General features: G+C 41.7%; 1 protein-coding gene across 1 annotated transcript in view; it reads right to left on the bottom strand.

The window, feature by feature from the left end:
• Ccdc80 (coiled-coil domain containing 80) overlaps positions 1 to 1,422 on the bottom strand; it is a 63,248-nt gene extending 61,826 nt beyond the window's left edge. Inside the window, exon 1 of the mRNA XM_036203756.1 lies at positions 1,157 to 1,422. The gene's annotated coding sequence lies outside the window, so the exon portion shown is untranslated. The remainder of the gene's footprint in view (positions 1 to 1,156) is intronic.
• Between the last annotated feature and the right edge of the window lie 11,436 nt (positions 1,423 to 12,858).

Here is a 12,858-nt window from a genome sequence, read left to right as displayed (position 1 = left end):
CTAGTGAGTAATAAGCCTGAGCTACTGGCTGAGCATTTACAATTCACATTTAGCCTCTAAGTCAATTATTTGGGACCGGGTGGTCAGAACAGGAAACACCCATTTACACAGAGCCACACAGCTAAGAAGCACCCATGATAATGATCTCCAGAAGTTTACCACCAGTGTGTGGTGTTAACTCTTCAATCCTAAATATCATAGAACATGTGAATAGCAGCCAAGCCTCCTGCAGGGGCAGCAGCAGAGAAGCAGAGAGTAGAGTCAGGCATGGGTGGACATGGGCAAAAGGTGAAATCTGAATGGAAGGAACATACACAGAAATGTTCCAAGACCCTGGTGTTCTCAACGCAGTTGTTAACTTGAAGGGAATTCACCTCTGAGTTTTAAAACAATTTATTTTCATTTTCTTAAAAAAATATAATATTTTTATTAACACTTTAAGAATTTCATACATGCATACAATGTATTTGGATCATACTCATTCTCCATTCTTCCTCTAACTTCTCCTAGATCCAATTGGTATCCTTCACCCCTCCCAATTTTGTATAAAAGACAAGTTTCTACTTACAGACATACATATATTTGTAAACATCAAAACTCAAACAATGCAGTCTCACTGTCACAGGTTGCAGCTTGTGGTGGTTTAAAAAAATGGCCCCAAAGGAGTGGCACTATTAAGAAGAATGGCTTTGTTGGAGGAAGTATGTCACCGTGGAGGTGGGCTTTGAGGTCTCATATGTGCTCAAGCTACGCACAATATCTCCATTCACTTCTTGTTGCCTTTGGATCAAGGTATAGAATCCTCAGCTCCTTCTTCAGTAACATGTCTGCCTGCATCCTGCCATGCTCCCCATCATGACAGTAATGGACTAAACCTCTGAACTGTAAGCCACCACCTCAATGAAATGTTTTCCTTTATAAGAGTTGCCATGGTCATGGTGTTTCTTCACAGCAATAGAAACCTTAACTAAGACACAGCTGGACTAGAGTTAATGGGAAACAAGAAAGCTGCAAGAGTGACCATCCAATTTAATTATGATATGATTTTTTAATTGTGAAAATGTACAAATTGGATGCTCTCTGAAATTTGTGGCTGTCGTTTTGAAATTTGTGTGTGAACATCCACTTTAATTTCAAAAATTCATGAATGTCATACCTGGTCTCAGAACTGACCCTTCTCCTCAGTGCTGTTTCTGGGTTCTTCCTCCTTCTGCAACAGTCAGAGGCAGGCAGGGGTAGGTGGTCATGCTGCACCGGCTCATCTCTGGGCTCACTGGGGTCCTGAGTGGGTGGAGGTGTGGAGCCAGCTCAGCTGCTCCGCATGCTGGTCACAGAGCACTGCTGTCAGCCTCAGGGACAGAGGGAAATGATGAAGGATGGAGCCGCGTGGGGGAGGAGAACTGGCGTGAGAGTGATCCTCCATCAAACGGACACCATCTCTCCTGGAGACAATTCACAGAACGCTTTCCCATCCCAAGACATGTTAGGAAAACAATGATCTCATCTGCAGGAGCCAACTGGACGTGGGGGAGGACTGCATCAGACAAGCTTCCTGAAAAGAGAGAAGAAGAATCATCATCTGAGTTCCATAAATCCCTTAAAAAAAATAAGTTTCCAAGAAAAGAGTCACTGTTTTCTCCACTCCTCTTCTGGCTCCAGTTCAAACAACATCAAACAGAATCCACAGTTCTAGTTAGAGAGTTGGCAGGGGGGGGGGGTTGTCTTGTATTTTTTGTTCCTCCACCCACACGGAGTTTATTATTTTTTCAAACCTTGTAATCATATGACATTCATTTTCATTTCTTTGGAAACTTATGTACTTCTGATTCCAATTTGGTGAAGTCGGCTCTAACTTTACCTCTTCAGCTTAACACAGGGAAGCAGAATTTTTCCAGGAGTGGGATATAACATCTCCCCCCACACACTTAATCTTTGGACAAGGCCCCCCTATACAGTTTGTCAGTGTCACGACCCCCAAATGGCCAAGGCTAAGAATAGTGTTGTCCAAGAGTTTTGAATAATTTTCAGACTACCTACATATGACCTCCTTTCCTTGAAACAAGAGGAGAAATTGGATAGTGTCCCTCATGCATCTTTTCCTTGTCTCCTAATATGTGTTATTTATTTATTCGTAGTGAAGTCTCACTTGATAATTGTTTAGAATGCTCTAGAAAATAAGGAAAGTCAAGCCTGCTTAGAGTTCTCTGGAAAAAAATAGGTATTTAATTGCTTCAAGTAATTTTTTGCTGATGGATGAATGGATGGAAACAATAATGTCTGGTATCGCAAGTAGAAATAGGTGCAGTGAGATCCTTCTCAGAAGGGAAGGGTTCAAAGGACCTAGGGATGCTCTGGGAAGGATGAAGATGTAGAGGGAGCAGGGTTTTTGGTGAGCCAGGTGTGTGCCATGATTGGCTGCTGAAGCAGGAAAGACTTGGTGATGGGCATGTCTCTGCCTGACATAGAAAAAGGTAAGAGAGTCATATGGTCACATGACCAGGTGAGAAGGCCCTGCCAGGTCTAGAAGAGGAAGAAGAATTCGGCAAAGGTCAGGAAGGTTTTCTGATGACCAGCTTGTTTGGGGCATTCAGTCAGAAACACAGTACCAAGAACTGGCCTCCTGGGTTAATTGATGTCTTATTTGTACTATAGGTGTGCTACTGATTTCCTAGAGAGAACAAAATCACACTGTATTGGAGGAAAAAGTATTTCCCACTTTTCCTCTGATACTCTTTATTGGTGTTTTGGTCTCTCTTCATACTACATTTTAACTGAATTTTGAGACAGTCTCACCTTTTCCACCTCTTTCCTTTAGGCATTCAATCAACAGTCTTCATTTCTTTCTGGCCGTCTTTTTTGTTTGGCTTGGATTGATTTGCTTGGGACCATTCTGATTTTTTTTTCTTAAATTTTTAATTCATCTGGGAATACTGGTAAGATTAATGAGCTGAGAGAAAAAAAAAAAAAACCCAGTGGGTGTCTATCTCAGCCTGAGATAGACACCAAGTGGATTTCCAAGGATGGTAGGGTAAATGGAAATATGTCTTGTGTGAGCAGAGTTGAAGAAGCCAACGTGGCTAGACAGGGGAGCAACAGAGTTGCACTTACCTGTGCGGGCTCTGTCTAAAGGTGTTCTAGAATATCAGTTCATTTTTGTTTTCATAATAATCTGATGAGTCAGCGTCAATGGTGGTAGGAGAAATGAAGGATTGGAAGAGAAGAGGGTTAGGGAAGAGAGAAACCTTCTCATTTCTTGTTGAGTCCTAGCAAAGTAGGAGGAGCAAATGAGCCCCCTCACTTCTCTATTGAAATAATTTATTAGCATATATTACTTATTCATGGTGGGTTTCTTCATGATATCTTTATACATGGACATAATGCATTTTGATCATATTGATCCCCCACTCTCTTAATCCCATTCATAAGGGTATATTAGGAAATGCATTTCATTTTATTTACAACATTTGCAAGTTTATTGATCGTGACACACTGAGCATGCCAGGCCTAAGTGCAAGTTGACTCTGGCTTCTGTCAAGTTTCCTTCTGGGTGGATTGGAAATTCTTTTGAAGCTAAAAGGATTTGTGTAGCAAGAGAGGGGTGAGCTTGGTTCTTCTAGGAGCTTCCTGCCCAAGACCACAAACAGTTTAACTCTGGTAATTTGGAGACTGCATTCACATCTCTGTTAAAGTGAAAGGAACCCCAGTCCCAGGCAGGCGAACTTTGTAGGTTGATGGGAATGCTATGTTTATACTTACATTACTTCTCAGAGGCTGCTTTACAAAATTCAAATCAGCTAGGAAGAGGTGGTTGCATTTCTAACGGTGGAGGGCTGTGTGTTTTTTCTTTACAGTTTTCCTTTCATTATATGACATCCAGCAGATCCCAATTTCACTAGCAAATCAAACAATAAAGCTTCCTTTTCCCTCTGAAGTCTCAACTCTGCCCCCTAGTAGGATCCTGTTCCCTGGCCTCTGTAAACCCCTTTAGATGTTTTACAATGGTTTTCCCTTTACTTTAGATGCAGGGGTTCATAAAGTGGTATACCCAATCATCATCAGGTGCATCTGACTCAAAGCTTGATCTACAGCCACCTGAGGAAATGTCTAAGCCAAGCCATTGAAGTTAAAGACGGATCAGGATTCTGCAGTGAGAGGGGAAATAGAATACATAAGCAGAGCCTGCTGGTGCATAGACTAGTCTGTAAGTTCCTCCTTTGACAAGCTGTGTGATCATGATCAGGTCGAAGAACTCACAGAGATTCTGTTTTCACCCTATGGAAACAAGAAAATTAAATCAGATGCCGAGTTCCCCATGATATTCACCACGAATAAGCAGATTCCATTTTCCTTTCATGGCTTCTCCTTGCCATAGTCTACAGGTGAGGTTGCCAGAGTGATGATTGTCTTTGACTGTTATTTCCCTGGCTCAACTTTTCCTTTGAAAAGTTTAACTTGCTGGGCAGTGGTGGTGAACACCTTTAATCCCAGCACTTGGGAAGCAGAGGCAGGTGGATCTCTGTGAGCTCAAGGCCAGCCTGATTTACAAAACCAGTTCCATGACAGCCAGGACAGAGAAACCCTGTCTCGGAAAAAAAAAGAAAAGAAAATTTTAACTTTGTGTTAAAAATCAATTTAAGGGAATCAGCATCCAATTATAAGATGTATACAAGAAAAATTGTATGCATAATCAGGACTTTTAAAATTGTGTATCTCGAACACCATCTAGACTACTGGTTATCACAAAATGCAACAATTACAGTCACCACTTGATGCTCTCCAACTCTGGTCAAGGTCTCAGACATCAAAATGAACCCCACCACTTCCTTTCTAGATTCAGAAATTTCTTTTTCTATCTCATTAGGAAGCAAAGTATCTTGATTCCTTAATAACTGTAATTAGCTCTAAAGATAATTTCTGATAGGAGTTCCCCCCCCCTCATCATTGGCTGAAAGAGAGCACTGACATGGACCCATATTATACCATGACTATGGACATATTTCTCCGCTCTTTCCTTTCTAATGATGGCATGACATTTAGGCCCAGCCACATTTAAAAAAAAAAAAAAAAAACGAACAAAAACCACATAGTACTTTGCTTCTGTCAGTGCTGAACCTTCTCTTCAGATTCGTTCAAAGCACATTTGAGGGCCTGGGAAAATTTCTCAGTGGTTAAAGTGATTATTATGTAAGCATGGGGACCTGAGTACAGATCCCAAGCATCACGTAAAAAACTGCCATGAAGGCATACACCTGTAATTCCAGCTTTCAGAGGCAAGCCAGAATTTTGGGGTCTCTCTGAATGCTAGTCTAGCAAAAGCTTTGAGTCTGAAGTCCAGTGAGAGACTTTGCCTCAAAAGTAAGATGGAGAACAGATAAGAGATATAACGAATGTCAATATCTGTCCTCTGTATGTGTGTCATAGACACACACATACACACACACACACACACACACACACACACACACACACACACAAGAGCTTAATAGAACATTAAGCAAAATTATACATTAATTCCTTATATACATATCTGTGAATTGAGTATTTTGTATCTTACTTTACTGTTTAATACCAAATTAGATATCTCTTTTCTTGCCCTGCCACAAGAAATTCAAGCCTATTACTAAACACAGTGTATTATAAACAATGCACATACATTCTAAGTGTGTTGACTCTTTGGAACGATTCTTACCAATGTTCCACTAACTTATATGTTTCAGAGATTTTTTTTTACATTTTTTGGTAACAGCGTATTTTTTATGATCATTTTTGTTCACAATTACTTGCTTTTAACCTAAAGCAGTTTAGGGGTCTAAATGGCACCTGGAATAACTTACATCCTGAAATTATTTTCTGTAGTGGATATCTGTTCTACCTATGACCTTGAAGCACTGCCCCTAGAGATGTAGCAGGTAATTGTACCTACCTATGACGTTGAAGTATCTGCCCCTGGATTGTGGCCTCTAGACTACCTTTAAGACCTGAGATTCACTCCTCCGGCTCTCTTCTCTCCCTCATGGGCTTGGATGCTGGGACAGACTCAGGAGGAAGAACAGCTAGGAGGAAGATTGTACCTCATCTATCCAGGACCCTACAATAAATCTTCTGTGCTGTAGTGAGTCTGCCTCCTAATAAAGTCCTTTACCCGTTAAGCAGACTCCATGCATGTCTCAGAATAATTTTCTGTAGAATACTGGCACAGTAGTTGCTGTTACTATGGCATCCCTTCCTCTCTACCCTTTGGGTCTGCTCAAGAAAGTAGATTATAGGTCAAACATATATGTTCCTCCTCCCAGGGATCTTCATCAGCTCAAACAATGTCAGAACACAGCAGTGAAGACCTGCCTTCTCTGTAAACCAGAGAGAGCCATGTCTGCGTAGGGATTGACTGACAGAAGCTCCATAGCCCGGGAGCTATAAACCAAACAAAACTTGTGGGGCTCAGGTGTCAAGACAATAGCTGAATTTCAAGTGCACTCTCCTAGAGCAACCATCCTTACTCTTGCAGACTTAAACAAGAAAATAACTGGGAAAACAATTGTCCAGGTCTTTGCTTCACTGGGTTGTGCCTTTCCTTGACAGGAATGAATTTCCAACACAGAGAGCAAGTGTCCTACCAGTGTTCCAAGGATAGCTTGCTTGGCTTATCATAATCTTCTGTCTTCCTCATCTCCTACATGGTCCCATACTAATGACTTTACCATGTTTTTCTTTCTTTTTATTTTTTTTTTTCTGGAAATAAAAATTGGTCCAGGAAGTATGATGTTTTGATTGGCAATTCTACCAAACAAGAGATTATTGCAAACTCAGATGGATGGAAAGTTTTCCAGAGATGCTGAGTAATGGCCAGAGAATATGCTGCAAACTGAGATAGAGGCCTGGCCAAATATAATGTCCCACAAGCAGTTAGTTGGTTTCAAGTAAGATATGAATCTAACCTCTTTGGGACCAGCCCTGGGCTCTAACTGGCAACAGGAGACAGACTGAGACTGTCCCTTGAAACTTTCTAAATACTTTGCAAAATCCCACCCCCAAGGGGATTTGTTCATTGCACAATAGTCACACCTAAATGTGACCTCTATCTATCCTGCTGAGTTATTTACTCTGTGAAAGAGACCAGTAAAAGAAACGAATTAGTCACCTCCTACACTAACACCCAGAGGCAGAATCCTGGGATAGGAGTAATCCATCATGTCATCAGGAACCATTCCACACTTCTCACTCACAAAGCTAGGGCTGCCTTGCTTCCCAGAACAAACAATCCTGTTCTACACTCATTCAGTGTGACAGAGTTCAATGCTCCAGAGACCAGAAGAATACAGCCTGGAAGGTCAAGGCCAGGGTGCAGGAGTTAGCCTTCGAGTAAAATGCTGGTTTTATACTTTGGGCTCTGTAAGCCTGGAGAAGTACTTAATGTCTTGAATTTAAATTTCTAGAGTAGCATGGATAATTTTCCTCCTTACAGGCCTGCTGTGAGAATTAGTAAAATGAAGGTCATTGTACCATGCCTGGCAAACAATAATAACTCGGTAGACAGAACCCAAACACATGTGAGAGTGGGAAGCTATTTACAGCTCATCTGGAGTCTTAGCTGCTGACATATAATAAAGACTCAGCAGGATTTTGTTTAGTAAACACAGTTGTGAGCTTCTCTCTGCTTGTCCTGACCACCCCTCCCACCTACCTCCCACCCCGCCCCCATGTCTTCTTCCATCACAAGGTGACTTGTTGGAGCTAAAGGAAAGAATACAGTGAATACATCAAATTGACTATGACAAGAATAGAAATGAAACCAAGATGAACCAGACATCCAAGGAAGGTTACAAATCAGGAACCAGGATGGGGTTAAACTAATGAAGGAGGCAAGTCGGGAGCAGAGGAATTCTGTACATGTCTTCCTCCTGGGATTGCCTATGCTGGGCAGTACATCAACTTGACCCCAGCCAAGCTGAAACATGAAGGTTTCTTTCATGTTATACCAAGAGCTATCCTGTGAAACACAGAAGGCATGCAAGTTCAGGCTTGATAGCCAGATGTATAAAGTGAGGACATGACCTCTCCAAGGTAGGGTTAAGGGAAAGGTTTTTATTGTAGATATGAGGGAGAGTACAGGCAGAGGCATCTGCAAGAGTCCAGAGCAGGGAGAGAAAGTAGTACACTGGACATGGCCAGTAGACTGAAGTGGGCCATGAGAGGAGAGGGGGAGGGGCAAGAGAGAAATAGAAAAGAGGAAGACAAAAGAGAGAGAGAGGGCAAAGGGCTAAGGGAGCACATGGCCGAAATGTCAAGGTCATATAGGGCTGAGAAGCTGAGGGAAGGGAGCCTATGAGCTGGAGAAGTCAGGGTAGAGGGTGGGATGAGAAGAGCTGAGAAGAGCCACAAACAATTGAGTCAGCCTGGAGGCTAGCACGCACTTTGATTTCCTAATAGACACCGCCGGTAGCCTTTTGGGCCTGACACCAGACACTTCTGTATTTGTTAGAGCCCCTCATTTGCCTCCCTCTCTCCAGGATTTCTCTCTATTCACAGGCTCTCTGGGAGCAGAGAAGGCAGGAAGCTGTTTCTTTGTGTTTGGAGACTAGTGGCAGCAATTCAGTTCATACCCATCAATAAAACTAGTGTTTTACTCTTATACGATGTGTACAAACTAAACACATTGGTTTTGTGTATCAATGCAATAAAGCAAAGGGTCAGTACATAGGCCTCGGGGTGGTACAGAGTGTTCATCTCTGGCTTTTCTATTGGTAGCCTTGATGATGCTTTTCTTTTGCAACCTTTGTGGTGTAAGAGCTTCTTACCAAGTACTTTCCATCAAAGGAAACATTCTGAGCCTTCTGTTTTTCATTAATAATTTTGAAATTATGTTGCTGATTAGCATGCAGAGAAATGTGTTTCTTTTTTTAAATTTATTATGTATACAATGTTCTGCCTGCATATATGGCTGCAGGCCAGAAGAGAGCACCAGATCTCATTACAGATGGTTGTGAGCCACCATGTGGTTGCTGGGTATTGAACTGGACCTTTGAAAGAGCAGTCAGTACTCTTAACCACTGAGCCATCTCTCCCGCCCGAAATGGGTTTCATAGTAATATTTTCACACATGTATACCATTATGCGCCCCCATCTCCCCTACCCACCTTGCTGGTCTTCTTTCTTGATCCAAGTAGCTGCTCAACTTCTGCTTTCATGATACTCATATTTCATTACCTCCGCCCACATACCGTTCTTTCTTTTGTTTAGACCTTTTCCTTCCCTCTCATGGTCCCCTTCTACTTTCAACAGATTATAGATAGGTAATAGATAGGTAGGTATAGGTAGGTGATAGGCTGATTCTGCTCATGGGAGAAAACATTCAATAGCTGTCTCTCTGAGTCTCCTGTTCTCTTTCAAAGCCCTCAGCCCACCAGCTCACCACTGTATGGAGGAAGAGGTTCAATTTTATTCCCACAGATGGTAGTTAAAGGCTGCAAAAGCAACCTGAGATGGGTGGATTTTTCTCTAAGATCATTTGCATGTTGGTATTGGCAGGAAGGCCAACACAGCTAGAGAGGAGGGTTTGTCCCCGGCCGTGCTGCAGGTTCTTGCCCACAGTGGGCAAGCAGTTTATTCTCTGGTCACAAAAGCTTACCATGCTTCAAAGGGTTCCTTTGGTGTGGACTCTATACTCGCTCAAGGTCCCTGACCTATGGTGGTTTCCCTCCAGCACTGAGCACAGACGACTGTGTAGGAAGAAAACCCTTGGTTTATTTTCTCACCTACTCATGCAGCCTTTGTTGTTACTACATCAGTGGATTTTCTGCTTTCCTTCTGTGACTTTCTGATCCTGCAAGTATCCATTCTTCAGCTTGTTAAAATAAGTTTGACCTACACCTTCCCTTTCCCACTCCTTAGCATCCGAATTGTCCAAGCTTAGCAGCCACCCCTCTAGAAACAAGTCCACTGATTCAGGCACCAAAACTCGAACTGTAAGGCCAACAAGACTTGGGTCATATGAGGCACAGGAAAACCTCAGGATACAAGGGCCCCAAATGTGGTTTGAGCAAAAGAGACAAGTGACTCTATTTGGTACATAAAACTGTAGAACAGATGTTAAGGCCACAAACATAGGTCAAAAAGAAGTTATAGCCAAAGCCAGAGTTCAAAGCAGCAGCGTGAAAGCACAGTTGCAGAGGTGGGTTAGTGAGGAAGGGCCTTTTGACAACTAGCATAGCTCCCATGGCTTGATACAGTTGACGCTCTGCTTGATGCTGTACACGCGCCACAGCTCTGTTATGCTTGCTCTCTATGGCCCCCAAGGTATAGCAGAAAGTGGGCTCAGAATTGAATGTTTTATGTCACGCTTAATTCGCTGTTTCAGTGATGATAAGCCATTCTTTCTCATGGTTCTCACTAACACTGGATGGGTTTTTCATGTTCTGGGTCTGGATGACGCTTCTTATAGGAGAATGACCCAAAAGTAATGGGTAGATTGATGTGAGTCCAGGCTTTCCTACGCATTTCTTCAGGTATGCTCTCCCCAAGGCATTACTAGGGTGGGCGAAACTTGTTCTGATGTGGCTGGAGGGGCACAGAGAGTACCAACCACCTCAGTCTCTATTCCACTGTTGACTTTCAGGCCCAGACATTAGAATTAGTCCTTTAGGAAAGGCGTTGCACACACTGCTTGCCAACCCTGGAGACAGACCACCTGGCCTTTCACCGCAGCTCTTGGACTGATTGTCTCACCTTGGTCAAATTTCTCACTGGCCCTGTGCCTCAGTGTGCTTGCATGCGACATAACAAAAATAATACTCGGTTGGTTAGTTGTTGTATGAAGTCAGTGGTTCTCAACCTTTCTACCACTGCGACCCTTCAATACAGTCCCTCATGTTGTGGTAACCCCCAACCATAAAATTATTTCATTGCTACTTCATAACAGTAATTTTGCTACTGTTATTAATTGTAATGTAAATATCTGATATGGAGTCTCAACCCATAGGTTAAGAACCACTGATGTATGTGTATGTGTGTGTGAGGATATCTGATAAATATGTGAAAGGGTCATTTGACCCCAAAGAGATTGTGACCCATAGGTTGAGAACGACTGTATTAAGTTGTACTGAGTTTTTTTTTTTTTTAATCTAAGTATCTAGTCAAAATATTAATCAATTTCTGATGTACTAGGTAAGCAACTCCTCAGTATCCATTACTGTTATCTCTATCAGAAAGTATCTTTCTGTTTTAGGAATTGTATAACCTAAGACTATAACTTAGATGAAGGCAAGTTGTCAGAGATGTTGATGAGCAAGATCACCACGCGTCTCTCCAGGTAGTTAACTAGTTCAATTGGATATCTTCTTTCAGAGTCTCTCTTTTAAATACCCCACTCTTCTTGGAGCAAAGCCATAATTTTCAACCAGGGATGCTTGTCCACTTTAAGGTGTATTTGGCAAAGTTTAGAAGAAGGACTTTTATTTGTCACAACTGGAAGGAGACAGGGCTACTAGTGTGCAGTTCATGATCACCAGGGATGCTTCTTCTATCATCTTCCAATGAACAGACTTACTGGATCCCACAATGTAAATACTAAGGTTGAAAAGCACTGGGTCAGAGGACATGAGGTGTTTAACAATAACAGCAGCAACAACAACAACAATAACAAATCAAAGGTTCTAAGTATTAAAAACAAATGTTTTTTTTCCCTCTCATATGGCATCATTTATTAACTCACAGATGTTATGGTGTCTCAGAATTCTCAAGTAAATCTGGAAAATAAACAGATACTTAGGTAGAGTTGTACAAAGATCAATTCTGAGAAGTTGGTCTTTAGGCAATTTTTTTATGTTATCTGAACATTACAGAGTGAACTGACAGAAACTAAGACAGCAGGAACATCACTTCACTAGGAAACATAATTTTATCATCATGTGTGCAGTCTATACACCAAGGCATATATTTGTATATATTTGTACATCTGTATGTGCATTTAAGTTCATGTACATGAATATGCATACAAGTGGCCATGTAGGTTTGTACACAAGTATGTGGGGGCCAGAACTTGTCAGATATCTGCCTGATTATTCCCCACCTTACTTTATTTACTTTATTTGTCTTATGTATGTGGATATTTTGCCTGTATGTATGTATGTGCACCACATGGCTGCAGTGGCCATGGAGGCCAGAAGAGGGCATCAGATTCTCCCTGGACTAGAGTTACAGATGTTTGTGAGCACTATGTGGGTGCTGGGAATTGAATGGGGTCTATTGCAAGAGCATCCAATTCTCTCTATTTTTTTTTTTTAAGAAAAGATTGGAGTACCATAGATTTTTATCTTCTCTCCCATCCTTCTTTTGAATAACAATACACAGGGAGATACAAGTGAACCTGTGAAAAACAAAAATTTGCATTAAGGAGGGCACAGGGAAGAACACATAGAAGAATGTTCCAAAGTAGCTGAAAAGAATGGGACCCTTCTTATCTACTTATCTACATGAGCAATCCAGCAGTCATCTACATTTCTCTGTCCAAATGCATATCTACAGGTTATTAGTTAGAACTTGGATTTAAAAGATGAATGTATTTCTCAGACTTTGCATGTGAAAAATCACTGATCTCCAAGTGAGCCAATCTCATGAATGATCTGACTGAAAAGCATATCAAAATTGCCCTGGTGGAATTGGGCAATTCCACTTCCTGAAACTACCCAGAAAAAAGAGGCATTGAGATAAATAGTTTGGCTCAACATCCCTCACCTAGCAGGGTGGCTAGAGTTTACCTCATATGTGATTAGAAAGTAATACAGTAGTTTAGTTTCTGTTCTAAAGATCATATTGCTTTCAGAAACAAAACATGAGTCACTTGGTCTCACATCTTTACAGTGC

The sequence above is a fragment of the Onychomys torridus genome, chromosome 12 (genome assembly GCF_903995425.1).
Source record: "Onychomys torridus chromosome 12, mOncTor1.1, whole genome shotgun sequence".
Lineage (NCBI taxonomy): Eukaryota > Metazoa > Chordata > Mammalia > Rodentia > Cricetidae > Onychomys > Onychomys torridus.
The sequence above is the reverse complement of the archived record's forward strand: the minus strand, read 5'-3'. Positions and strand labels throughout refer to the sequence as shown.